General features: G+C 39.7%; 1 protein-coding gene and 1 long non-coding RNA gene across 4 annotated transcripts in view; both read left to right on the top strand.

Moving 5' to 3' along the window:
- Positions 1-26,707, top strand: part of CNTN3 (contactin 3) — a 329,597-nt gene that overhangs the window by 183,687 nt on the left and 119,203 nt on the right. The window lies entirely within an intron of this gene.
- Positions 9,520-12,682, top strand: LOC137149202 (uncharacterized). The gene is made up of 2 exons (XR_010918698.1): positions 9,520-9,601; positions 12,162-12,682. It is a non-coding gene; the product is annotated as an uncharacterized lncRNA (long non-coding RNA).

Here is a 26,707-nt window from a genome sequence, read left to right as displayed (position 1 = left end):
CCCTTCCTGTGTTTGGTTATTCACCACCTACGTATTGTATTGCCTACATCCTAGATTCTGAATGATCTGGGTGCAAGGAATCTTTGTATTGGTTTTTTCTACAGTACCCAGCATAGTGGAACCACTGTTTTAGCCCTTCCGCACACCTTGGAAGCCATGCTGACACATCTCTCTCATGCTACCAAGGTATGCGGAAGGGCTAAGACAGTGGTTCTCAACATATGAGCTGTGTGTTGTGGGCCATGTCCACACAATATATATACTACCTGTATGGGCTGCAACTATGTGCTGATTGGGCCGCAAGCAGCCCACAGGCTGAGAACCGCTGGGCTAAGAGGAGTCCACTAATGACATGTCTAGATTAGGACACAAGGTTGAGGGTAGCAGTTTAAGTGTTACCTAACACATTTTAAGAGAGTGATTATAAATTCCTACTCCAGAAAAGGCAAGTTGTATTTTTAATGTGCTATCTGTTAGAGATTAGTGGCAAGCTGTCCTGTAGTGGCTCACGAGTGTGAATACCAACCTCAAGGCAGACTGTTAAGAAGCAGGGCATAAACCCTGAAATGGCTGTGAGTCCTGTACTTAAATTTCCCCAATCAATTATCAGGTGTAAACTCCTCAGGTACTATATCAGCCTTATCATGGAGTCACAAACTATTTCCTTGGGTACTCCAATCTATCTTCTCACCCAGATAAGCCTGCCTTTGTGGTAGATGGTCCCTTATACCAAAATTCACAGCAATATTCAGGTTACTCCCAGTCCCAAAGGACTTGTCATTTACCCCAGGTCAGTTGCACCTTAGATCTCGCACCAAAGGTGCAATGCTTGTAGCCAATTATATAAAAAAACTATTTAAAGATGTATTAACTAGGAAAAGGAAATGAATGTTATTTACAAGGTTCAAGCAAGTAAATATATATACATACAAATGAGCTCCAATCTTCAGTTTCAAGAAACAATAAAGCTTCTATTGTTTGCAGGCTCTATATATCCTTTAGAGATAACCCAGGCCAAGCACTGGGGATCTTTTGCTTATGCTTAGTAATCCTTGCCCCCTCAGCATCCAAGCAGCATAAAAGATATGGTTCCTCCTTGTTAAGACTTTTTATTCCTTTCCCCATTCTGTTCAGCTGTTGGGAAGAATTCTCCTTTTCATGGAGAATGGAGAGCAGTCCACAGTCTTTTGTCCTCTGATATTCCACAATGGTTTGTCTGGTGCTGATGGGCCTTCTTTTGTGGGGCAGGAGATAACACCTCCTGTTGGAAACTATCATTTCACACTTGTCAATGCTGCTCTCCTGTCTGCTGATTTGCGGTTACACTTAAAGATATCCTTATAACTTGACGTACAGATGATATAAGCAAGATTAACACATGCAGCAATTTACAAGTATTCCATAAAGTCTAAACACATTTGTATAAAACTCTAATACCTATTTTACCAATACTAACATGCAGGTGAGCCCAACTGGTTCCAGCTGTGTATTTGTCAGTGTTCATTTGAGACCTAGGGGCCTTGGAATGTGCTGACACCTTGTCTGCCAGTGTCACAGTGAGCCCTACTCTTCTGGTAAGAGAGAAAGGGCCTGAGTTCATTTAACTTCTTCCTCAGCATAATCCCAGTCTGATACCCTGTGTTGTGCCTGCCACTTTGCAAGTGACGTTGTGGATTCCAGGAAGTGTTGCTTAAGGATGAGATTAATATGGGCTGAGTTAGGCCAACTGAGTCTTTGAGAAAAATTCAGCTCTAAGTGGTATCCAAGGGAAGATGTCTAAGTGGCACTAGAAGCACACAGTTATTTTTAAAGCATAAAGGGAAGCAGGGCTCTTAAAAAAAAAAAAAAAAAAAAAAAAAAAATCTATCCGCAAACTGTGCTATAGTGGACTGAACACTATAAGGAATTGATAAGATCTTTTCCATCTCTTGTCAGTAATGGTCTCTTCGCTCCTTGCACATACATCCTTTCATTACATCAGAGGAAGGTGGGAACATGAGTGGTTTAATAATCTTATATTTTACACAGTATTTTTCCATGTTGAGGAATAGCAAAACACTTTATAAACATAACAGACTTGTGTTCAAACCATCGAGCAGGATTGCTTCAACCAGGACTTCTCTGGTCCTCTTCAAAGTGAAAGGTGGTGGCTGTTTTAACAGCACATGCTGCCCAACAGATTACAAACCTAATTTAATAATATTATCCATTTGAAACTGCAGGGGGATTTGGAGAACCAGAATTTAATTAAACCAAGTGTCTAGAAACACTTTAAAATCAGATCTCAGATTCTCTGGTACAGCAAGACTAAATTATGGAGCAAAGTGCCTTTATTACACTTTTTAGGATCCCTGATCTCAGGGCATGACCAGCATTGTTTGGGCTCCTGGAACAACTTAGAGCAGCCCCAAAGCTTCTCTGAACTTTATCCAACTGCCCACATCTACAGGCAGTATCTCCAGTAGCTAGCACCATCAGAGTGTAGCAGTGTTTCAGCCATAGCTCTTTTTCTTTATCGACACCCCCTGTGCCAATTGACCAGGAGCTGGGGTGTCATGAGGATGCTATGCTGGCTGTCTACACCCTCAAGAGATTCACTCTATGCAGGGGCAAACTTGAAAAAGCTGGTTAGTGGTGCCAAGGATCTGGCCCTGCACTACCCAGCAGCGCTATACTGGTGTGATGACAGCTGTGTTGCCTGACACACTGAGGAATAATCCAGGGTAGAGCTGACAAAACAATGTATTTTTTTGGTTTGGGAGCTGAACTGAAAAATCCAGTTTAATTCTAACTGGATTTCTTGGTCAGTTCGAAAAACTCAGAAAATTTTTATTAAAATCAACGGAAACATTTGTGGGTCAACTTGAAACAACTTTAATTTTTGGGGGGACTAATTTCAAGTTCATTGAGATTTTTTTGGTGACCCAAAACATTTTTTTCTCAGATTTTTGTTTTCATTCAGTCAGTTTTGGGTGTTTTTTCACTTTTTTTTTTTTTTTTTTTAATTTGGCCAAATATGAAAACAAAATGCCATTTCAAACCATTTCAGGTTAAGACAAAATGTTTTGAAAAAAAGTGAAACATTTTAACTTTTTGGATGTGTTTTCAGCCAAAACTATGTCTGATGTGACTCAAATTTGTGAATACTTTGTCACAAAAATTGTGTGTTTTGGTGAAATTTCTTTTTGCCCTCCCCCAAACCTCCAAAAAGTCACATAGCTGTCATCCAGAGGCTTCCAGATGTGAAAGCAAGAGTCTCTATAGAAGAACTAAAGAGCCAGTTTCTTAATCTGGGGCTTGTAGCAGACTGGGTTCCCTATGTACCAAGCAGAGGGGTATACGTAGCACATGGTGATCAGTGATTATTGGAGAATATTGGACAGGGGAGGTTCATCCTGAGTGTCTGAGGCCTATAGCTAGCTGTTTGAATTCTGCACAAGCTGTTGCTTATAATGACTGCTACCTTGGCTGATGGTGGGGATTGAATGGAGGAACTTCCAGACCTAAAAGCAACGTTTCTTTAGCCTGAGTAAAGAGAGAGAGAGACTGTAGCTAGCAGCTGTAACAGGCCCATCTTCTGTGGATCAGGCACTGAGCGTGACAAACTCTGACTGGTGGGTTTCAGTGGGTCGTTAAATAAGTACTGACTCTGAGAGAAAACCAGAACCAAAGTGCTAAATAACTGTCATCTCAGTCAGGGAAATAAAGCATGTTAACAAGTTGGTAGGATAAATTTGCAAGTTTTATCTCCTCTAGTAGCATATGAGATTAATTTGTTCTGCTCACTCAATTTATTGTCAATTATTACTGTTTATATAGCACTTAAAATGTGTTTGGCTGTCTTACAGAACAAATATAGACTCAGTCCCTGCCCAAAGGAACTTACAATCTAATTTTAGGTATGAGTCAATAAGTGATGATAAAAACCATTGTGGAAGGGAAAAAGGAGAAACAAGGGTTACACTTACCAAGCAAAACCTGCAGTAAAGTTTAGTACTTGAAAATGAAAATTGTAAAGATAGTACTGGAGACCACTATGCATAATGAAAGCTAAAATACAAACAAATTTCTTAATCACCTTGTGGACACTACACATGCTATGCTGTATTACCTTGTTAATGTTATCAGTAAATATTTCTTCTCAATCACTTATTGGTTATTTGGTTACTAGTGGTGACCTGCAGTTTTGCCTCTCAAGTTTATGGATTTATGGTAAATATGAATGAGTTTGTGAGGGTGGGTATTGTGCGGGAGCTTTGTGTTGATTTGTACAGGTGATGAATGAGGTGTGTGTGCTGCAGTGTGGGATGGGGGGCTGTATGTGTTTGCGGTTATCGCATGTACTGGCTGTATTGGTGTGCTGGGGGATTTTGTGTTTTTCTCTGGGGATGTGAGTTGCATGCACGGTATTAAATTGTATGGATAACAAATCAATCTTTGAAGAACCGTAGCTGCTTGACTGAGTAATCTGTGCAGTCTCCTTCATGTCGCTGACTCATTACAGCCAATGAAATTGTTGCATACAAATTAGCTTTAAAGGTGGTGATTGGTTGTAACTTCTGATCTCACGGTGTAGGACTGCTGGCATAGGTAGATACTGTTTTATTATCTATAGATATGATACCAGAATAAGGCCCTCACCACTTTGCCAAACCCCTGTGCCAACATAGAATAATTTGCAGGACTGGGACCTAATGGAGCCTCAATGTAACCAGGAGGTGCTGCTAGCAAGATGAAATCAGGGAGGGAAAAAAAGTACTTTTCCACTTTCTCATATCTTTCAGAGTGAAGGAATTTATTTCATTCTGTACACAAATACTCACCTTTGGTGAGATATCTAACATAGAAAATACCTGCCCAAATTACAGGTTTCAGAAAGTTACAGATAGGTGAAAGCGCAGGGTTATAATAAAAACTTTTTTGTATCCTTAGCTACGATGGTCACTACTGAAACCAATTTGAACACATTATATGAAAAGATTGAGTTGAAACCTACTACAAACCTTAAAATGAGAAATCCTGTTAAAGCATTTGAAAGATATGGATGAAAAAAAGGTTTATAGTGATGATTAATGCAATTTTCCTCAGTGAACTTCACAATACTTTTATTGGTTTCCACCTTCTGAACATGCAGGCATCATATAACAATAGAAAGCCAATTGGAAGATTTTTCTCTTTATGAATAAATAGTTATATCGATTGGTTTTTTTTTTATTTTTTCCACACTGTGTGTACCGTGAAATTCTATCTAGAAAAGAAAAAATGGAGAAAAATAACTTCTAACCTCCTACTGATGTTGCTATTAAACCAGCTGACAAGGACAGTGCAAATAGTTGTCTTCAAAAGAAGTGTGTCAAAGAGGGAGTTAGCTCAGTGACTCTAGAATAAACATTTAAGGAGAGACAATGTAGTGGAGATAATTGCACTTTTCCTAATACATCATATTATAGTATAAAGCTGAGAAACAAATGCCTCATGTTTTGAAATGGAATAAGCATTGATTTCCCCAGTTAAAAATTACAGACCTCTGCACGTGGGCATGTTAAATTAGCTGGAAGGTTACAAATGCAAGTTAAAACTTAGAGCTCACGTCAGGTTGTTTGAAATATCTTGAAGTACATGGTGCATGGCACATTCTGTTGCGGATAACCAGGGACTCTCCAACTTCATGTTAAGTAAGAAAGTTTAAGCACTGGCAGCGGAGAAGAATAGAATTCTTGAGCTGCCCATGACAGAGACAGACATACTATTTAGCAAGTTACAAGCCAAAAAGGCAAGCTTCTCTTTCTGTCCATTCATGCTAAAAGCACGGTACCATGTAGAGCTGACTGAAACTCAGGATTTATATTTCACAGGAAATTTTAAAGTTTCAAAATTTGGCTTCATTCTGTTTCATTTTTTTCCCCAAAGTTTCCCATAGAATGGGAATTCTGCAAATGTTTCGTTTCATGAAGGCCAACACATGGTTCTTCTGAAACATACTCTGGGACCCCTGCAGCTGCTGATTAAAGTTAACATGATACTTATCAGTTTCACCGCTGCCCATGGTTGAGTAGCAGCTGTGAAACTGGGCAGTTCACCCCCTGCTATTGAGTGGGAGGTAGCTGTGAAGCTGACAAATATCCTGTCAATTTCAGTCGGGGGCTGCCAGTGATTTCGGATGGGTGGTTTCAGGGCAACCCTGCCACATACTCTGCCCCGGGGGTTTCCAGACTCCTGGGCTGGCTGGCACCTCAGGTTAACTGATTCCTCCATCTTGGGAAGCCAACTGGCCCAAGAGCTTCAGCATCCCTTGGTATTCCTAGATTCTAGGCTCCTGCTCTGAGGCAGGGAGCCTGGAAACACTGGGGGCTCTCAAGGCTTCCTGCTGTGAAGCAGGGAAGCTTGGCAACCCTAGGAGCTCTGGCTCAAGTTAGGCTTTCAGGAGGGTGTAAACTCCCTACCATGGAGACAGGAGCCTGGAAGACCTAGAATGGCCTGTCAAGGTCCATAGCTCCAGGACAGTCCTCTATGCAGGCTACTGCAGGCTAGGGATTCCTGGGCTTCCAGACTCCTGGGCCAGCTGTCTCCCTAGGCTGACTGATTCCCAGGCCAGCTAGCTCCCTAGGCTGTGGTAATCAAGCCACCCCAGAAAGCAAGCTGGCCCAGGAGTCTTGAAGCTCTGTGTCCCTGACCATGTGGTAGTTTGCGTGGCAGGGCTGTCCCAGATCCACTGAGTCTGGGTTCCCCAGAAGCCCACCAGGAGCCTTGCCTCTGGTCTGATGGAAGTTTGTTGAACCCCATATCTTTCCATGAAATATTTCAAATTCAAATGGGTGTTTTCCAGTGAAGCCCTGTCTTGCTGGAGAAGTTTATTAAAAATTTGTAGGAAAATATGGATAAAGTTGGAGAGCTATTGAAAACTGGGCAAAATGTGCTAATCAAAAACTATGGTGATCTAAATTATTTGAAGTATATTGGACTAGATCACAACTACAGAAGCAGAATGGAATTGCTAGAACAAACAAACAAATAACTCTGCATTGGCTTAACTATCCATATCTGGAGGCTTAACTATCCATCTCTGGAAGCCAGTAGAGTGAAATTAGACAGAAGCTGAATGCTTTTGAAATTCGCACCCACAGTCAGTATAGGTATTGTTGTATTAATTTAGATGAAATATATGGATTAAAGATGTTAATGTAACCTAGTCACTGTCCAGTGTTAAACAAGGTTCTCAGTTTGGTATACAGAGACTTCAGCCTGCTTACTACCATGGCACAAACATCATTAAAATCCTTTTAACCTTTCATTGAAGATGCAGAAAAGAAGGAAAAACAGTTATAGCCTTTGAAATGTAAAATATTAAATAAAGCTTTCATTTTAATAACATTTTTATTCCCTTTTCCTTTAGCTGGAGAGTGTTTCAGAAGACCCCCTTCCCCTTGTTTGACAGTCTCTTAGATGGCATAAAAGATTATAGCCACTGACCTTTTGGGTAAAAGAGATGAATTTTTTTGAAATAAGCTGCAGCTGCTGTTTAAGTTCAATCCTGTATCATCCCAGCTGGTTCATTCAACTGGAGCCAGTAAAGATGGCTACGTTATCTGAGTACGTCTGGCCCGGTCAGATCACATCTCTTAGGAGTCTGGTGAAGAAGGTGCAGGGTCCCCGCAGATGGTGGAGGTGACAGCCATGGTGGTAAAGCTTGCTTCAGTAGCCTCTCTGTTCTACCATATTTCCCCCCCTTAATCTCTTTTTTTAAGGACCCCAAAAGGGAGTGATGGGACGGGCTATTCCACCCCTTATTATTTTGTTCACCAATTAGTCCTGATATCCGACACACACCCACTTTTGGTTCATCAGTTTCCAGTTCCCCATCTTCTGTTTGTTTATTGGGAGATTGTGTTGTTTGTTTTTTAAACCAAGCATGATTTCAACAACATAGACTACATTAATCAAAAAGGTCACACTGGTATGATTCAAAGACTATCTGTCTTGCATCTCCTTATAACATTAATTATTGAAAGCAACTGGAACTATTTGCCATCAACATTCGTTGTTGTAGGTTTTTGTATTGTCTTACAAACTTTCAAAAGCTTTTTACAATGGATCTTTCAAGTAGGGTACATTTGTAGACTCAATTATCACAGCAATGCCTTTCAAAATATTGCTCTGGAGGTTCATGGGCATTTAAAAGGTTTTTGTGTAACTCTTTATGCAATTTTACGCAATTACAAATATTTTTAAAATGTTTGAAAATTCATCAGTCTGTAACTTAAGCCTTTTTTTGCAGTCTTTGGAATACAGGAAAACCCTGATTAGGGTTACTCTTCTAATTTTAAGCTTCTCCATTATTTTCTTTGTTCCCCAGAATCTCTAGAATTCATTTGCAAACTAAATTTTGCTTATCCAATGCTCTCATTATCTAAAGTATTGGTTGCCCATTGAGATGTTTGCTAATTGGAGTTTACCTCTACACAAAGCTGTGCATCTCTGGCTGTGGATACTCATTAAATATTGTATTAGTGTGAATCAGAGAATGCATGTGGACTTGTTTGCTTCTCCCTCACATCCTCCAAATTCTCAAAAGAAATCTTTCCCTCTCCTGGGAATATTATCTCTGTTTGGCAAAATAATGCAACTGCTGAGGTTCCCATCTCTATTTTTTATTGTCAGCCATAATAAAAATTGTGTAGAGTGCTGCCATTAGAATTGATCTGCCACAGTTTGGCCTTTTATTTGATTTTACCTTAGGATCTCGTAAAGCTTGTACTTGCGTACAAAGGCAGCTATTTCTGGTAGCTTCTGGATATTCAAAACTATTTTAGGATTGGATTTTTAGTTTTGTTCTAAAATATTATATACCTTTTATTTAAAATGGCATTCTGGAACCAGGCTAGCATTTTTTTTTAAAAGGCACTTGTTCATAAGTGTCAGTCTAAGTCTTATATACAGGAACAGTTTAGTTAGTGTGTTAATGTCATGATCTGCTGGTGGTCAGAAAGCTTGAGCCTCAAGGCATGTGTTGTTTCATTTGTGAAAGAGAGCTAAATATAGAATGACTGGGATTGAAAATAAAGTAGAAGAGTGTAATTTCTAAAGCAATTTTAAGACCAAGATTAATTAACAAAATCAGCAACACATTTTATTTTATGACCATATGCTTGGGATATCGCTCCGTTCTGAGGAGTATTCCTGAGCTGACACCTGAGAAACTAGGACCTTGTTGAAATGCAAGTGGCTCTCCTTCTTATACACAAAGACTCAGCTGTGCGCTATCCAGTCTCCATCATATTTTAATGCACTCATCTGCAGAAAGTGGTACCACATTAAAGACAATGTAGGACGGACTGCCATAATGGCTGCTAGGTATAGTTAAGAGGGCCAGCAGTGGCTTTTACTCTTTCCCACCTTACTTTCCCACCTTATGCAAATTTATGTTAACAGATAAGTGAGTTTCATTACTGCTATTTGTTGTGGCAGCAGCAAAACCAAGTATCTGCTGCTACTTTGGAAGGTTATTGACCAAGGCAGCAACAGAGATATTCACAGATGAAGATGATGCGGGGGATGAGGGAAGTGTGGAGAACCTGCTATTTCACACTCAGGATGATGTCAGGTGAGTGGGGCATGGGAAGAGAGTGAAAGCAATTCTTCTCTGTGCTGGCAGACAGAAGTGAAGGGTGATGGTGGTGGAAGCCTTAAGTTTCATTAAGCACCTGCTAGCCAGAGGCTGACATGGTAAACGGTCTCCTGAGTATGGTACAGGGACAGCACAATATTGTATCTAATACTAATGGAACAAGACATGTATCCATCTGGGGTGTCTGATCTCTGTAACGAATGCAATCCATATCCATTAATTTCCTTATGGCCTCGGTCACAAAGCCACATGATGTCCTTGAATGCAGCTGGTTACGTACAAGACAGTCAATAAAGCTTGTAGCAAGACGGTTCCCTCTTTGCTATGCATCCTAGGAGGCACAAGAGTTTTGTTTGCTCCAGCATTTCTCTGAAATAAATTATACACCAGAAGTCACTTTTGATTTAATGTGTGAGAGAACAGCCCATGTGGCTGAATCCTCCCTCTTACACTGAAGCCATGCCCTATTTTAGGGATACCTGCAATCGTAAATGTGGCAAACATGCAGATCTGTGCTTCCTGGAGTATGGCAGAATACGGGTGGCAGCTCCCATAGTGTGTATTTTATAGTATTTCTTTTTTATAGCCAACAGAACACTTGTGTCCCCTTTTTTTCCTTTATCCCTGGTGAAAGGGGTCTTTTCTCCATGGGTGAGAGTCTATCAATTAAAATCGAAGTGTCAACAACCCATAGCTCTATCACTTATTTCAAATTGTATAAAAATTGTCACGTTAAAACTAAGTTTTCATTAAGAATTAAGCTGTGCAAACAGAGCAATTCTTTATCATGGTGCATGACATTTTACAGGTTAGTAATATGGCTTTTTGTGTATCTTGATAAATACAGAAATACCCTATATATAAATATGCTACTAGTGAGTTTGGAAGCATATTATTGCCTTAGGTGATGCTCTGTGTATTGAAAGACTTACAAAGCCGCTACAAATTTTCTTGCTGGAGCTACCCAATGAGCATCCTGTTTCAGAAAATCCATTTGGAATGAAGAACCGTGACATCCTCATTGCATTACAGCAGTCTAGCTGATAGAACAGTCATTGGATAGTGAAATGCAAGGTTGCTGTAGCAAATCTGAAAATGCATTTGTTCCAGATGCTCCCTTTCCCCACCACCAGCAAAAAAAACCAAATCACCACTCCCAACAAAAAACACAATACATGTTCCCCAAAAGGTGCAGTTTGGGATATGCTCCCTTCAAGACTTTTCTTACCCTAAAGGTAGGGGAATCCTGTGGAATCTCAGATACCTTTGTTAGGTAACTCTTGGCAAATGGTTACTTTTTTAATACTGAACTTTGTAGAAAAGCCCACTCTTTTTCCATGTGGTGCTCTGATCAAAGGGAAACCTTGTCTCCTGAAAAGCAGTTATTTCTGCTTACAGTTAATATCCAGTTTAAAACAGAATACCTCCAAAATGTTTAATACTTTTTCACTTCAACATGTCAAACACTCCATGTTCCCTTTCATAAATTACACTCTGCCACATTTTGAGGTTTCAATGGGATAATTTTGGTTAGTCGCAATTTTAATTTTACATGGGACTATTATGATAAGAACCAAATAGCATTGGGAAACAAAGCCATGGATCAGTGGTTGCACAATATTTCTCCTCACTGCAGTTTAAATACCACAGAATGTAGACAGTACATAAACCCAATAGATTACTGTAACACATCAAATCGGGGTGCTCCCATTTCATAGTAGCCACTAAAAGCAGATCCTTACCCCCAAAGACCAAATGCTTTGGTTTTGAATAGGAAGGGTGGTGACTATCTGAGACAGTAGGGTTTGATGGATAAGGCACTGGACCGGGAATCCGGACTTGAGTTCTATTCGTGGGCCTGGTATTGACTCACTATGTGATTTCAGGCAGGTGTCTTCCAACCAGTTATCTTCAGCTCACCAATAATTTTTTCTTGTTTTAAGCACTCATGGTTCAGGGCAAAACCCAACTGGTACCTTATGGTAGGTTAGGAACAAACTTTCACGAAAAGCAGACTATTCCATAATTATCTTCCAGGAAGTTTCCTCTGAAATATCTGGTACTGCCCCTGGTTGAAGGGTGGATACTGAATCAGATGGACCACTGGTCTGATCCAGTGTGATAATTCCTATGATCTCCTGTAATATCTTTAATCACCCTTTTCCCGCCTGTCCATTGTGGATATTGATATGTAACCGTTTGTGAAGTGTTTTTAGGGATGTGCTGGTGGAAAAGACTATGTAAGTGCAAGTATAGATTTAAAAAAGCACTATTAGTGCTAGTATTAGTCACTTCACTTTCCTCCCTGCAGGAGGGTAAACACAGGGATACTGTCCATTTCCTGGGGAGATGATGAAGTTCAAGAGCCTGATAGGAAAAATATACTTTAGTGGTGGGGTGAGTATTTAAGAGAGAAATAGGTGTAGCAAAGATGAAAATCTTAGACTAAATAACCTGGGAAATGTGCAAGAAAACTACAGTTAGCTCAAAACAAATACAACTTTTCCTATATTACAAACTTTTTTTGTTTCTCTAGCACTTAGGAGCTTGAGTCATGAATTTGTGTTTGTGGATGAGATTAGGGTAGAAGGAGAAGAGAAGTGGTCCAAAGACAGAGCCTTGTGGAACCTACAGAGAAAGCTGGATGAGGAGTATCCTCCAAAATACACATGGAAGGAGCAATTACGGAGGTAGGAGGAGAACGAGGAGAGGACAGAGTCACCGAAGGCAGGGGAGTACAAGAAAAGCATGGTCACCAGCGTCAAAGGCAGCTGACAGGTCCAAGGGAATGAGGATGACTTCTGAACTTTGACTAGGAAGAAGTCATTAGAGACTTTGGCGAGAAATCCAGAAACCTTGTTCTGAGTCTTGATAGTCCATAATGAATGTGATTAGAATACTTTCCTGTTTTTCCATTTTCTGAACAATTCAGTTAGATATCACTGTTTTTAACTGAAACTCCTTTATTTAGTAATTCACTATTTTCATTCTGATTTAATTATGTATGGATAATATTCCTCATTAACTGTTTTTAATAAATGTTGTACATACTGGTGATGTATTTTAAGGGCCAGTGTATATCAGGGAACCAAACAACATAATTCGTTCTGACGATAAAAAAGTAACCCAATGTTGTGTAGAAAAAGGCTACCCTTTGTCTCATTGCAAGTATGGTATGCATTTGAAAACCCAATCATATAAAGACCCATTTATATTTTCCCAAATGATTAGCACAACCAGAACTCATTAGTGGTACAATGAGTCAACCTTCATTATTATTCAACAGAATACTAAAATAATAATTTAGTGGCTCCTACTGGTTTTTCCTCTCCAGATCGAGCAAATCATGCTAACTTATAAGAACTTTTTAGCAGTCTTCTAACAAGTTTAACGGCCTTTCAAAGACACACATCTTGGCAGGAACAGAGACCTTTTTCTAGGTAAGCACTACTTGCTGTCATGCAAAAGAAAACAAAACACTATTTTAACATGACAGATAAGTGACAGATAAGTAAATGTGCTTACTTATCCATTACTTTTTCACAAAACTTCAGAGGGTCAAAAGGTTCAATAAGAGAGAAGTCAGTGGAAAAAGAGATTCGAATGGAATAGGAATGTGATCCAAATCAGTCACTGTAGCTACTTGGGATATTTTAATCTAATAGAGGTAAAGAACTTTACTGACAAATATGGTGACGTGATGTTAAGGTGGTAATGCAGAAGCAAGGAGGTTTTTGTGGTTAAGGCAATTGTAGATATCCTTCTACATCGTGGTCCAAAGGAGCTAGTGCATAGGGCATGAGATTGGGAATCAGGAGACTTGGTTTCCATTGTAATCATAGGCAAGTCATTTGTCATCACTGCAACTCTGTTTCCATGTCTGTGTAATTCAAAGAGAAAGAGAGAATAATAACATTTGCATGCCTCTGTGTAGCACTTGAGATCTACCTGAAAGAGTTATTTATGTAACAAGAATTGTTATAGCTGGTAAATATAGCCCAATATGATGAGATGCCACCTTAGGATTGTCCTGAATACACACGTAGGAATATTCATGTCTGTTGACTTAAGTTTTCTGCCAGATGTGCAAAGCATGAAGTATTGTTGAACAAGCTCGAAAGCACCATTTTTGTTTAGTGGGATAAATAAAAAAGCATGTTAATAAGGCTTGAAAAAATCACAATCCACCTAAATTGGGGAATGCAGAAATGTCATCCTATCCCTTGTGTACCGAAATTGGTGCCTTATATATATATAAGGGATATAGTTTGCAAATAATCCATTGCACCTGCCTGGCATGCTGCAGCTGAGAGGAAATGACAGCAGAGAAGAAAAATGCAGCATCAGACACACTTCATTTGTCTTTGACAGTTGCTGTGCCATGAAAGCGTCCAAAATATAAATGATGTCCTTTTCCCCTTTAAACCAAAAATACAAATATTTTATTTGCATAGACCAAAGCATCTATTATAAATATTTTATCCTGCTTTCTTATAAATGCATTTATAATTCTGGAAGTACAAGAGAGATTTCCAGAATAGTTTGATGTAAGATTACAATTAAGAATGCCCTGGTGCTTCAGAGATGGCTGATAAATGGATTACTATGGTAAATAAGCATTTTAATACCATAAAATGTGCAATAATTGATCAAGTTACAAAGTTAGAATTATTCATGATCTTAGGACCTGATTCTTCAAGGCACCTTTTACACTAATCTGGCAGTGAAAAGGTGTTTTGTAGTGGAAATATAATTTACACTCTCATGATAGCACCTTTTACCTTGCTGTAGTCATGTGAAGGTGCTGAGGTGTAAATGAAAAGCAGGCTTTTAAAGTGACATCACCTTTTTTGTAATCTGCTACCTGTGCCAGTGTCCTCATTTTTTGTTCATACATATTTCCAGGGATAGTTCATAGGAAGAGTGATTCTGTGACTTGGACCTTTTTAGTTGTTTCAGTTACACTCCTCACCTTTTCCAAGTTTACTGTGAAGGAAATCATGTGGCTTGATTGTGTAATGAATCAAGCACATCATGGATGTATAAAAAGAACAAACTTCCCTGGTGTTTTCCCGAACAAGAAGAGAACTCCAACATTCATCCTCCTTTGACATTAGAAATGTAGCACTGTTATCACTACTGGCTGATTAAAAACAAGAAAGATACAGCCTTTAGCATGCCACTCTGTGCCAACCACTGAGAGATTCCAGTAAGTTCTGATAAGAATACAATGTTGTTTGAGATAAACTAGTAGCTTTAACAATGGCTGGAATTTATTTTTAATTCAGCAGTGTATGGACAGCTCATTTTGCATGTTACCTTTAAAAGTAATCAGAATGAGTATTGTTGACTGTAGCAATGGGATAATGAATTGAAAATCAACTGTTTACTAGCTTGTGGCAAACATTGAAGACGAGAGACTTGAGCTTAAATACTATACATTTTTTTTTAAAAGTAGTAATCATAGCCATTTGTGTCAAAGTGCCTTTTGAACATCCTAACTCCATTCAAGTTGATAGCAGGCTTATCACTGACTACTGTAGGGCCAGCCTGATTATACAATTGAATTATTGTAGCATGCAATACGCTGGAAAATATTACCACTTAGTCTACTTCTTTCTCAGACTGTTGAATCACATTTTTTAAATGCAATGCCATTTGCGTTCCTTTATATATTAGGTCTAAAGAGAAAATAAAATCTATCGAGAGAGTGAGTATATTAGAGAGAGAAAGCAGTTGTTTCTAATCATAACCTTATCTATTGAAGCGACAGTTTCAATGCCATCTGAATACTCTCCAATTGTGTTTTTTTCATGTTGGATTAGGTAACATTTTTTGTCATCTTATTCCCATAGCAACCCAATCTTTTTGATGTAAATCTGCTTGTGTCTTTTTTTATTACGTTTCCATGCCTGTACAGGAATAGCATACACAAGTGATGAAGAGCACAGTCTGGTGAGGAGAGGGCATAGATTCTTCTGTAAGAGGAAATAAACAAAAGAATGTGTTATTTGCATAATAAACTCAACATGTTCTCCACAGGTCATTGTTTATTACATCATTTTCTCAGGAGAGTTCCTAACAAGAATTAAAACATTCTACCTATTTTAGCAAGATGTTGGAGCAACATTTTAAATCTGTTCAAAGAGTTTGGGAGGCCAAAACCCTTACAGAGACCAAAATACAAGCTTAATGATCTGTAATAATATGGCTTATATAACTTATCTTGATGTCAATTTGAATGAAAAGAAGTCTTAATTGGCCATATTAGTGCCCCAGATTAAATTCAGAGACTCTCATGAGAAATTTACCTTTTGAGAGTTTAATTGGAAGCCTTGTTGGCACAGTATTTTGTGTGGACATAGCTATTTTAAGTTCCCCCACTCATGCCCAGAAGTCTGTATTCATAGGTTAATTAGGACATAGTCTCAGCAGGACTCCAGAGGATGCTGAAGGACGGCATCTTGAGAGGAACACTGCACGAAGCTGGAAGGTACTTGTGTGTGTTAGGAAAAGAGTATCCAGGTTGACCAACTTTTGGTTTTCCTTGTGTGCTTTGAAGTAGAGAGGGCCTAATCTGCAAACCCTGGATCCGGCTCCAACTCCAACTCCTGTTCTAGAGCTGCTATGCTAGTCCAGTGCCATCTGAAGAACTCCCAGCACTGGAGAAATTCCTGCCCTAGGTGAATCTAGCTGCTTTCTCATCTCATTAAACCACAAGAGTGCCATGAAGGGGCTGGAACACCACCCAGCATCAGAACTTTGGCATGCAAAATACTCTGGCCCCAAAATTAGGTGTGGTTCAGATTTTAGCCTAGTTCCCCTTCCTAAATTTAAGGAATTAAAATGAGATTGAGACAAGGAAATATTGTATTCAATCTCCATGCATCTCCTTTTGTTTCTCAAAATATTTCATTTGATTGGACTTAATGATATCTGAAGTGGGAATTAGCCCATTAGAACGTTTTGGAAGTTGTGTGTGTATAAACTGATTAGAGTCAACATTTTTTGGTCGCTGGTCATAATGGAATTTGAACTTTTATCTATAGTCTGTTACCTAACCTCTACAGGCCACTACTTGCAATCAACCAGAGGTGCAATCTGGTTACTGCAGTATCCATGTAGGAATTAAAAAATAATCATCTTCTGTAACTGAATTGTTGTTTATACATTTTACCAGACACACATTTTTGTGTGCTGCCTGGTGGCTCGATATCACTAAAGAATCCTTATAAGACCAGCTTTAACTCCAGTCAGCGTTTGTGTTGTGTGCCTTATAGCTGCTCTATCAATGAGGGAGGAATGGATATTTTTATAATGAAGCACATTAGCCCAACTTATTTTCCACAGCATCACCATTTACAGTCCTTCTTACTCATTTATCTTTCTAACAATTATTGCGAAATCTAGCTATTTGTTTTTAGAGAAAATATTAAATATGCAGATGTAGACATTAATTCCTGTGACAGCTGTAGGCTATTTGCATTATTTAATAAGTTTAGTAATAAAGGTGCAGTAATACCTAGTTATTAATCTGAAAGTAACGTTTAAAAGAACAAATGGCTTTTGTTCTTTTAAATTACAAGTTTCTCTGTCCAACACAGAATACACAATATTGTTTGAATAAGTTCTGTACCCAGTGTAAGTATATTCATGATGAAACTTTCTAAAGAGTGTCTTCTGAAGTGTAGCTTTTCCTCTCTAGATATAAATGTTGTTTATACCTAAATTTACCATTCAGTTGCTAAGAAAGTTAGAGGTTGTTAACCGTTATTTTTGTGGGACCTACAAAAAACATCTGCCTTCTCTTGTTAATATGAGCTGTAGCCTTCTCGATGGATTGATGTATTGATTAATCTCTTAGACTTCAATGGTTAGTAAAGGTTTAGTCCACTGAGGTCCACAGCAGTGGTTCCCAAACTGTGGTACATAGGACACCTCCCCATGGTACATATCCACCTGCTGATGGGGGGGCGGCCGCAGCACCTACAGGGGCGCTCGGCCGTGCAGGGGCAGAGCGCAGCAGCCCCCAGTACCCAGGGTGGCCTGGCTGTTTTGCTCCCCGCCCCCCCTCCCCGGACACACAGTGGCTTGCCAGGAGCCACTCAAGTGCCGGACCTGCCCCCAAGCAGTGTAGTGGCCCAGACATTCTGCCCCCCTCATCCCTGGACACACAGCAGCTGGGCAGGAGCCACTGTGTTTAATAGGTCAGGAAATTTATCGGATAATCATGTGTGTCCCAGAGAGTTAATCACTCCCTTCTCCCTAATTTGGGTTGCAGTTTGGTAGGGGTGGGGGAAGAAATAAGGAATCTCCCTCCTCCTTGTCACGTTGGCTGGATTGGTGGGGGGAACATTTAGTATAGTTTGACATCAGTGTGTCAAAATCATAAAAATTCATGTGAGATATGCCATGTCAGGTACTGTTAAAAAGGCTATAATGTGCTAAGTAAGATGATGATGTTTATGTTCGTGTGGTATATGTGAGATGGAAGTTATGGATATGTTTGATATATCAGCATTTCAAATTATGCTGTCTGGGTATTGACTTAGACAGGAGGGCTGCAAAACAATAGCCTGCTTAATGGCCCATTAAGACATTCCCAGGTGTAAGGGCCCCAGGGGGAGAAGCCAGGGATATACCTGATAAGTCACCAGGGCTGGTCCATCTGGATTCCATTTTGGTTCCTGAGAAATTCCACAGGCAGCATACCTGAGGAGGCACCAGCACTGGCCCATGTGACTCTGGACTCCATTTTAGTTCCTGTAAAACTCCACAAACAGCATGGCCAGGGCCAGAAGGTATATAAGGCGGTGGCCTGGGAAACCATTTTGTGTTTGATCCTGTTCAGCTACAGACACACATCTACCTCTGGATCAATTCATTTGCAACTGAACCGAAGGACTAAGACCCATCCAGGTATTGGATGTATGCCAGAGGAACTGTACAAGCATGCAACTCCACAATTCTCCGAGAAACCTGATATATATGGACTTTCAATCATTTGTATATATCTGATTTGCTTTGACCCTTTAACATTTCCCTTATGGTTTCTTTCTTTCTTTTATAATAAACCTTTAGTTTTAGTTACTAAAGGATTGGCTGGCAGGTTGGTATTTTGGGTAAGATCCAAACTTATATTGATCTGGTACTGTGGCTGACCCTTTGGGGTCAGAGGGAACCTTTTTAGTAAAGAGCACAGAGTTTAAATAACTGGTCTCTTTACTGGACCTAGTGGCTGATTGGGAGCCGGAAAGTGGAATGCAGTAAAGGGGGCTGTGTGTATTTGTGTACTGGCTTCTTGATAACCGGTTTGGGGGAATCAGAAACACTGTTTGTGCCTGGTTGGGAAGCCTGACTTCAGTGCCACCCACCAGTGTTGGGAGAATCTGCTCTCTTTTCACAGCCTGCCCTGACCTTGACATTCTCAGGTGGCTGCCCTAGGCACGGGATGGGTCACACTCCTCACAACCTCCTTGTGCCTTATAATGTTGGATGTTAAAGTATAATAGGAGGGACAAGGAGAATAAAAACCAAAAATGTAAAAATAAGTTAAATAGGCTTGAGGGAGAAAGTCCCTGCAATGTTTGGTCAAGGTCCTCCATAGATTATTTTATGCAATCATATGATTATTTATCATATAATCATCATAATAGTTCATAATAGGAAATTTATAATTTCAGTGCATGATAATAATCATCATCATGATAATAGTTCATAATAATCAGTTCAGAATAATAGAAAATGTAGTGTTTCTGTTCATAATAATCAGACATTCGAACATCGTTTTATAATTCAAATTTAAATGGAAAGGTGGCTAAATTATGGGAAGCAAAAGCAAGCTGAAACAAAAAGGACCTCTGTTGAATCTGAGGAGTTGCAGGTTGATGAAGCTGGCATGATACCATCATCAATCGTAGCTCAAGCAAGCGAGGAGGCCGCTGTCAGTCCTAAAAGCCCTGTGGCTACAACAGCCAGCAAACGCAAGGTTAATCGACGATATGATCCCAGCTATTTAGCATTTGGATTTACCTGGGGTAGTGAAGAAAGTGAACCACTACCTCAGTGCGTTATTTGTTATGAACTTCTGTCAAATGATTGCATGAAGCCATCCCTTCTTCAGTGCCATCTTTACACAAAACACAATTCTTTTAAAGGCAAACCTATAGATTTTTTTTTAAAGCAAAACTCATTGAGTTACAAGAGTCTAAGAAAGCAATAAACTCTTTAAGTGGTGCTAACACAATGGCTTTGGAAGTGTCCTACAGAGTAAGCTTGGGGATTGCTCAGACTGGGAGTGCACATACAATAGGGGAGACTCTTGTGCTACCTGTTGCAAAAGACATAGTTTCATCGGTTCTTGGAGAAAAAGCTGCCTGACAACTGGACATTGTTCCCTTGTCGAACAATACAGTATCAAGAAGAATTGAAGACATGGCTTGCCAGATGAAAGACAAGCTAATTAAAAGCATCCAGAGAAGTAAGTACTTTTCTTTGCAATTAGATGAGAGTACAGATGTAACTAATTTTGCCCAACTACTTGCATACATAAGATTTGAAGCAGATATGTCAGTTAAGGAAGAATTTTTATTTTGTAAAGCTCTGTCGAGTCATACAACAGCAGAGGAGATTTTTTTAAAAATGGGACAACTTTGTAACAAATAGATTACTGTAGCAAAACTGCGTTGGCGTGTGTACCAATGGTGCTCGAGCCATGACAAGCAAATCAGGAGGCGTTCTGGCAAAAGTAAAAAATGTTGCTCCCACTGCCCGATTCACCGACTGCAGCATTCACCGTGAGGCGTTTGCAGCCAAAAAAATGCCTACCAATCTTAAGAATGTTTTAGATCAGGCAGTCAAACTGGTCAATTTTATGAAAGCACGGCCACTCAATTCACGTTTGTTTTCTCTGTTGTGTAATAAAATGGGAAGTGAGCATGAAACCTTACTTTTTCCATACAGAAGTCAGATGACTTTCTCATGGAAAGGTGTTGACTCATCTGTTTGAGTTGCAGATTTTTTTAGTGACTCATTTTGAGTTACGTGAACGTTTCATTTATGAGCAGTGGCTGTCAAGACTTACCTACTTAACAGATATTTTTACACATCTTAATGAAGTAGATGCTAGTTTACATTGCTTGAAAACAACTCCTTTTAATGTTCATGACAAAAAGAGGGCATTCGTGAAGAAACTTCAGTTTGCAATTACATGCATAGAGCAAGGTAACTGCCAATCATTCCCAATGCTGGATGGTTTTCTCTCTGAAAACAAATTGAAACTCCACCCGCACCTGATCACTGACATTAAAGAACACTATCTTGGCCTGATCTCAGATTTCAGTGAGTATTTCCTCGAATATGTGACAAAAGAAAACTGGATCAGGAACCCAGTTTCACTTGAAGACTACAGCATGACAAGTGACTTCTCAGGTGAGTAGAGGGTCCAGCTAATAGATCTTTCATGTGATGGTGCCATGCAACTGGAATTCAGGCAAATGCATCTCAGTGATTTTTGGCTCAAGAGAAGAGAGGCGTACCCCTACATTTCAGACAAGGCATTACATTTTTTTATACCATTCTGCTCAACTTACCTGTGTAAGACAGGATTTTCAGCAATGATGGCTATCAAAAACAAGTACAAACAAAATTAAATGTAGAACCAGACCTACACCTGAAACCAAGATTTCCCCAGATATCCACCAATTTTGCTCTGTCAAGCAAGCACATCCCTCTCATTAAAAGCATACCAGAAATCTCAGATGGGGTAAGTTCATAATGCATTTATTAATATTTTGCAAGACTACAGCTTTTTATATACATAGCTATGCTATTGATACAATGTGTTTTAACAACACTTAGGTTTTAAAATGGTTTTCATACATAGTCTGTTTATAAAAAATTGGTAATACTTCAGGTGGTGGCGTTTATGTTGGTGGTATGCAATGCCAATATATTAATATCGGCAGCCTACCTATCCTACCTACCCTCCACAACACGACAGCGGATAGTCTGAGCCGCAAATTCATTCACAACCACAAATGGGAGTTAAATTCAATAATACTCCACAACATATTTCGGCTATGGAGACACCCAGTAATAGACCTTACCAGAGCAGAAAATGCCCACAGGATTGTTCCAGAGTAAGAATTGGATGTCACTGTATGGGGGACGCTCTCTTCCTCCCATGGAACAAAGGCCTTCTATTCACCTTTTTCCCCATTCCCTCTATTACTGAAAGTCCTGCTAAAAATAAAAAGGGAGAAAGCAGCCATCATACTGATTGCCCCCCACCTGGCCAGACAGACAGTGTATCCCTACCTGTTATAGCTGGCACTATGTCCACTGATGACTCTCATGACCACTCTGGGCCTTCTGTCTCAGAACGAGACGTACTCTCCATTCCAATCTGCAGCTCCTATGACTCAAAACCTGGCTTCTTCATGGTTCCAACACATAGAGACATCTTGCTTTAATGAGGTACAGGAAGTACTGCTGCACAGTAGGAAGGCAAGTACTCATTGTGCCTACCTACAGAAACAGAAGAGATTCCAAGTGTGGAGCCAACCCAAAGGTTTCATCCCTAATAAAGCCATGCTACCGATTAGTCCTGGATAATCTGTTGGCTCTCAAGAAATCAGGACTCTCTGTTAGCTCAATAAAGGTTAACCTAGCAGCAATAACAGCCTTCTACCAGCAGGTGGAAGGGTATTCTATCTTCTCCCATCCAACTACAAAGAAATTTTTCAAAGGCATAGCAAATCTCTTCCCACAGCCCAGCCTTCTCATTCCTTAGTGGGATCTCAGCCTGGTTCAAAGGACTAACCCATGACCCTGTGTTCATTAACTTCCTTTCCATGAAAACATCATTCCTCAGCACCATCATTTCAGCAAGGAGAATAGGAGAAATAGTGGCTCTCATGGCACATGTCCCCTCTTCACTGTATTCTTCCCTGACAAAAACAATGAGAGTTCTGTGGCACTTTAAAGACTAACAAACTTAATATTTGCAGTATTTGTTAGTCTTTAAAGTGCCACAGAACTCTCGTTGTTTTTGCTGTACACCGACTAACACGGCTACCTCTCTGGAACTATTCCCTGACAGAGTCACACTTAGACCACATCCAAAGTTCACTCCCATGGTAAATTCTGTACTCCACATAAATCAGCTTACTCAACTTCCAGCCTTTTATCCCAAGCCTTATCAGGATAATAGGGAACTCATACTCCATATGCTTAATGTAAGGAAAGCTTTAGCTGCCTACTTGGACAGGACAAAAGTGTTCCAAAAATCCCCGAGACTTTTCCTTTCTGTTGCAAATAGATCAAAAGGAACAGCGATTTCAGCTCAAAGACTGTCTAGGTAGATCTCAGTCTGCATTAAACTCTGTTACCAACTGTGTAATATAACACCCCAATCTTCATTATGCATGCACTCTATGAGGTCGGTCTTCTTGACAGTTGCCTTCTCCAAGGGTATCCCTATATCAGAAATTTGCAGAACAGTTACCTGGGCATGTGCACACATCTTTGCAGAACAGTATGCCATCCTGGGGGATTCAGCTGCATATGCCAAATTTGGTGCCATAGACCTATCAGACTCAACTCTGAAGTCCCAGCCTCCAGTGGTGTACACTGCTCAGGAGTTACGTACAGAGGAGCACCCAAATGACACTACACAAAGAAAAAAAGGAAGTTACTCACTTTGTACGGTAATGATGGTTCTTTGAGATATGTGTCACTAGGAGCTCCATGAGCCAACCTACTCCCCTCTACTTCAGAGTTCTAGTAGTTGACTCTGGAGAAGGAACTGAAGAGGGAATGCCCCTACACGCTGGCCAACCTCATGGCAGGTGGGGAGCAATGCATGCGCAGACGGGATGGACTGCTACCAAAAATCTCTGATCAGCAGCATGGGGGTGCACACACATCTCAAAGAACCATCGTTATGGCATAAGATTATTAATTTCTTCTCTAATGTTTTGTTTTCTGCTTTAGAATGTGAGATGGTCTTTTTTGCATTCAAAGCACTAAGCAAAGGAGGCATCGATCCCTTAACTTTGTCATTTCATACTGAGCTCTAGAGTTAACCTTATTGTACATTGACAACTGTCTCTGAATAACAACAGTATCTTAAAATGAAATAAGCAGACATGAATGACCTGCTGCTCATTTCTATCCCCAGGCAGCAGAGTACTTGTCATTCATGGATAATCATCCACTTCTCCAAAACATGTTGCTGAAGAAAAGTGATGTTTCTCCAAGTTTGCTATATAATGTGACATATAAATTATGTGGTGTTCAATTTGGTCTCGTCAGATAGCAATGTATATGTAGAAGGATAATACTGATGTAGTAATTGCATTGCACCATAATATTTGCAGCAGGTGGTACCTGTTTAATGCAACCTGAATTCATTGTACTTAGCTGTGAATAGCTCTATTAATAAAAACACATTCATGGGGGGAAGGAGGGACACCAAAGCAGCCCATCACAGTAGCATTTAATTTCAGAAAGGAGAGCTATATAAAAATGAAGACATTAGTTAAAGAGAAATTAAAAGGTGCAGTGCCAAAAGTGAAATTCCTGCAAGCTGCATGGAAACTTTTTAAAGACACCATTATAGAGGCTCAATTTAAATGGATACCCCAAATTAAAAAACTTAGTAAGAGGACCAAAAAAGTGCCACCATGGCTAAACAACACAGTAAAAGAAGCAGTTGGAGGCAAAAAGGTGTCCTTTAAAAAGTGGAAGTTAAATCCTGCTGAGGAAAATAGAAAGGAGCATAAACTCTGGCAAGTGAAGTGCAAAAATATAATTAGGAAGGCCAAAGAAGAATTTGAAGAACAGCTAGCCAAAGACTCAAAAAGTAACAATGAAAATATTTTTAAGTACATCAGAAGCAGGAAGCCTGCTAAACAGCCAGTGGGGCTATTGGATGATCGAGATGCTAAAGGAGCACTCAAGGAAGATCAGGCTATTGTGTAGAAACTAAATGAATTCTTTGCATTGGTCTTCATGGTTTGGATGTAAGGGAGATTCTCAAACTTGAGCCATTCTTTTTAGGTGACAAATATGAGGAACTGTCCCAGATTGAGGTGTCATTAAAGGAGGTTTTGGAACAAATTGAAAAATTAAACTAAGAAGTCACCAGGACCAGATGGTATCCACCCGAGACTTCTGAAGGAACTCAAATGTGAAATTGTAGAATAGGTTACATACTGTGATATAGTATACTTAGATTTTCAGAAAGCCTTTGACAAGGTCCCTCACCAAAGGCTTTTAAACAAAGAAAGCAGTTGTGGGATAAGAGGGAAGGTCCTTTCCTGGATCAGTAACTGGTTAAAGATAGGAAATAAAGTGTAGAAATAAATGATCAGTTTTCAGAATGGAAAGAGGTAAATAGTGGTGGCCTCCAGGGATCTGTACTGGGACCAGTGCTGTTCATCAAATGATCTGCAAAAAGGGGTAAACAGTGGCAAAATTTGCAGATGATACAAAACTACTCAAGATAATTAAGTCCAAAGCAGATTGTGAAGAATTACAAAGGGATCTCACAAAACTCGGTGACTGGGCAAAAAAATGACAGATGAAATTCAGTGTTGATAAATGCAAAGTAATGCACATTGGAAAACATAATTCCAACTATATATATAAAACCATCGGGTTTAAATTAGCCATTTCTACTCAGGAAAGAGATCTTGGAGTCATTGTAGATAGTTCTCTGAAAACATCCACTCAACGTGCAGCAGCAGTCAAAAAAGCTAACAGAATGTTGGGAATCATTAGGAAAGGGATAGTTAATAAGACAGAAAATATCATATTGTCTCTTCATAAATTCAATCCTGTATACTGTGATGCACATCTGATCACCTCATCTTAAAAAAAAGATACATTAGAAATGGAAAGGGTGCAGAAAAGGGCAATTAAAATGTTTAGGGGTATGGAAAAGCTTCCATATGAGAGATTAAAAATATTGGGACTTTTCAGCTTGGAAAAGAGATGACTAAGCGGGGACATGTAGAGGTCCAGAAAATCATGACTGGTGTGAAGAAGTAAATAAGGAAGTGTTATTTACTCCTTCTCATAATACAAGAACTAGGGGTCAGCAAATGACATTAATAGACAGCAGGTTTAAAATTAACAAAAGGAAGTATTTCTTCACTGTAAGCCCAGTCAATCTGTGGAACTTCTTAGCTTTCACAACATCCTCTGGCAAGAACTAGTTAAGTTTATGGAGGATAGGTCCTTTAATGGCTATTAGCCAGGATAGGCAGGAATTGCTGTTTGCTAGAGGCTTGGAATGGCCAACGAGATGGATCACTTGATGATTACCTGTTGTATTAATTCCCTCTGAAACACTTTACGTTGGCCACTATTGGAAGACAGGATACTGGGCTAGATGGACCATTGTTCTTACCCAGTATGGCCATTCTTAGGTTCACTATATATGAAGCTCTTCTTGAACCAATAAGGATTAGTCTGGCATAGCCCATACAATTTCAAAAGACCAGGATGGGGAGGAATAAATTATGCGTTGGAAGCTTAGCAAACTTCATGGAAGGATGTCACCTTAAGAGATAGGCATCCATTTGTAGCACATGGTGTTGCTGATTCTGCCGTTAATTGTGCCAGGGTCCCATTTGAATTCATGCACTTTTTTATCATAACAATTTTGTAATGCACTATTGAGAGTACAGATATTGGATTTTTCCCACCACTAAAGTGCAGATCAGTACCTGATACACCCAAGTCAGGGATAAGGTTTATTTATTTATGGTTTATACAGTACTTAGAAATTGGAAAGTGCTACATAACTATGTTAAATCTTATCTGGAAGATGGTACTTTCTTCGAGCACATATCCCCCCTTTAGCCATTAGTTTAAACTTGAGTCAGAGGGGAAGGGTTCCAACTGTTGAATAACTTCCCTCACTTCCTGCAGGAATCTGGGTAGCTGGAGATCTCCTTTCCCAATTACTGACCAGGCCTCACCCTGCACATATTGAGACCTTCCATGATCACACCCTGAGGTAGTGATAAATGTGGGAAACAATTGTGGGGACTGGTTAACTTGGGTAACAAG

This window comes from Emydura macquarii, unplaced genomic scaffold (assembly GCF_026122565.2).
Source record: "Emydura macquarii macquarii isolate MOO-44397 ecotype Brisbane River unplaced genomic scaffold, CSIRO-AGI_Emac_v2 contig_71, whole genome shotgun sequence".
NCBI classification, from domain to species: domain Eukaryota; kingdom Metazoa; phylum Chordata; order Testudines; family Chelidae; genus Emydura; species Emydura macquarii.
The sequence above is the reverse complement of the archived record's forward strand: the minus strand, read 5'-3'. Positions and strand labels throughout refer to the sequence as shown.